The sequence below is a fragment of the Hordeum vulgare genome, chromosome 2H (assembly GCF_904849725.1).
Source record: "Hordeum vulgare subsp. vulgare chromosome 2H, MorexV3_pseudomolecules_assembly, whole genome shotgun sequence".
NCBI lineage: Eukaryota > Viridiplantae > Streptophyta > Magnoliopsida > Poales > Poaceae > Hordeum > Hordeum vulgare.
In genome coordinates this window covers 121316186-121318544 of record NC_058519.1, presented here as the reverse complement: position 1 = coordinate 121318544, position 2359 = coordinate 121316186, and the positions used below count along the sequence as shown (strand labels likewise).

Sequence of the window (2359 nt, the reverse complement as noted above, 5' to 3'; positions counted from 1 at the left end):
CATGCTAGACTCGCGTTTCAATGTAGACCAGAAACGCCACGTTAGACAGGCGTTTCTACGTGGAGTAGCAATGCCACGGACTCTGGCGTTTCTAAAAGGGTCAGATCCGAAAATACTTTCAGATCGAGTTCATTCTGTGAATTACTTACGTCTTATGGGTTAAAATAGTGGAAAAATCCATCAAGCCACGACCGTGTCCCTCCTCCTCCTCACCCTCGCCCGTATGCTGCATATAAAGTAGACACCAACCCCATGACAATTTCGTTTCAGAGAGCTCCGTCGCTGTTTCAGAGCCCCGCCAATATCTCCAAAACTCTCCGTGGTCAGGGAAACGAGAGGTGCTAGAGATGGATGGTATGATTGCATCTACGATCCATCGCTCTTGATTAATCTCCCTTTGTTCCTTTTTATCTGTGCCGTGTTCCTCTGATTTTCCATGGCAAAGGCTCCATTGGAGGTTTCTTGGCCTTTTTATTTGTTCGGTTCTGGCGAAGTTTTGCCTTGATGATCTTGCTCTGCTGTTTCTCTGTCATTTCACCAAGATTTGATCATCTTCATCTTGTTTCTTGCCTGAACTTTGAAGGCGGCAATCTGCTGGGTGCTGCAGGAGCTGATCGAGCGAGGCGGAACAAGGTAAAAACAAATAAATATTCCCACATGCATGTTCATGTCGATCTCTCGAGTCCATCTAGTAATCAATCACACGCTTTTCTTTTCTGCAGGCCAAGATGATGATGACAGCGGTGCCCAGGGCCCGTCCTGAGAATTCGGGGGCCCGGGGCAAAACCAAAGTCCGAGGCCCTCAACATAAACAACGAAACAATGGCGTATTCCTTTGATCCGAAAATATTTGTCGAATAAATGAATGTATATAGATGTATTTTAGTTCTGGATACATTCATTCTTATCAATTTTTGCGACAAGTAATTCCGGACGGAGGGAGTATAAAGGAAGTAGAAAAATGTGCATGTGTATTCTTGGAAATGCATAGCGATGCTTATTGTGAGGCTTGTATTGCAACTATAAGAGTATATGATGGGTACAAAAAGGTTCATAGACATGTGCAACTGCGGAGCTATGTTGATTTGGGAGGGGGTGGTCAACTTTGAAATATTTGTGAAGATTTTTTTTCTGAACAGACATAGATTCAGAGAAAAATAGTCGTTGGCCCCTTAGATTTTTCATGATCCTTTGCCACCCGCCCCCCCCCCCCCCCCTTTTTTTCCCTACTGAACCTTTTGCCTAACTCTGCCACTGGACATGTGACTCCATGAATGCTCCTACATGAAATTTCCATTCAAAATACTGTGTTGCAACGCACATTTTTTAGTTTTTGGATTTTGTTACTCTGAATACAAATTATGTTAAAAGAATAGATCGGCCTTATGGGTGAGGTAAGAAAATCCCTTCGTATCTTCAAAAGTATACCAGCAGTGCCATCATAGTGCAAATTTATTCTTACCTAGTTGTGTGAATGAGTAAATCAACAGTTATTTATCCCATTTGTGTTGTCATCGCTCAGTTCATCTGAAAAAAATCTGCAATGATCATCCAGACCTCGCTCTTTGTCTTGATCTCTTTTACATCTGCATCATGACAACACCACTACTAATCCTCCATCACAAAGAAAACATCACTATAAATCACAGAAACTGAAGGTTAGTAATACAAACAGCGGAAGACTCGACCGGCCGGCAACACTCGCCTTCACTGAAGAACGCAGCATCGGTCCGCCACCGAGCTCCGGCGTGCAGCGGCGTCTCTTGTGGCCGGGCATCCCGATTCATCCATCGCGTGTGGTTGGGAGTTGAAAAGGAGGGGTGATACCTACGTGACGCCTCGCTCCAAGGAAGTGGATCTCGCCCAGTCAATGTGTGTGTTACGGGATATACGCCAGATGCTTCATCTCGCCCAGTTAATACGTGAATATTTGTCACCTTGTTATACATTGGAGGCCTAGTGCGTAGAGATATACTGTACATACGAGGGCCCCTCCACTTTGACCCCCCCCCCCCCCCCTCCTCAGGGCCGGCCCTGGCGGTGCCGGTGCTGGGCATGCTGTTGCTGCTGCTCACGGCGGCGATTGTCTCCATGGTCTCCATGGTGCCCGACTACGGTGACCAGGTCCGCGTGCTCTCCCAACGCCGGCGGTCCGGCGCTACTACGCGGTGGGCGTCTTCGCGTGCTTCGTGGGGCTCGCGCTCAAGCTGTGCATGATCATGGCGCCGGTGAGTCTTTGCGCTGTGTCCGTCTCGTCGTTTCTTTTCTGTCAGTGCCCCGCGGCTGTGGAGGATGGTGCCTAGGTGAGCTGCGCACGCCCAAGGATCGAAGACGGATCATTTTGGAGGCTGGAGATGCG

General features: G+C 47.9%; 1 long non-coding RNA gene across 1 annotated transcript; it reads left to right on the top strand.

Moving 5' to 3' along the window:
* The first annotated feature begins 259 nt into the window (after positions 1 to 259).
* LOC123429760 lies at positions 260 to 1106 on the top strand. The gene is made up of 3 exons (XR_006622741.1): positions 260 to 354; positions 584 to 633; positions 723 to 1106. It is a non-coding gene; the product is annotated as an uncharacterized LOC123429760 (long non-coding RNA).
* Positions 1107 to 2359: the final 1253 nt, after the last annotated feature.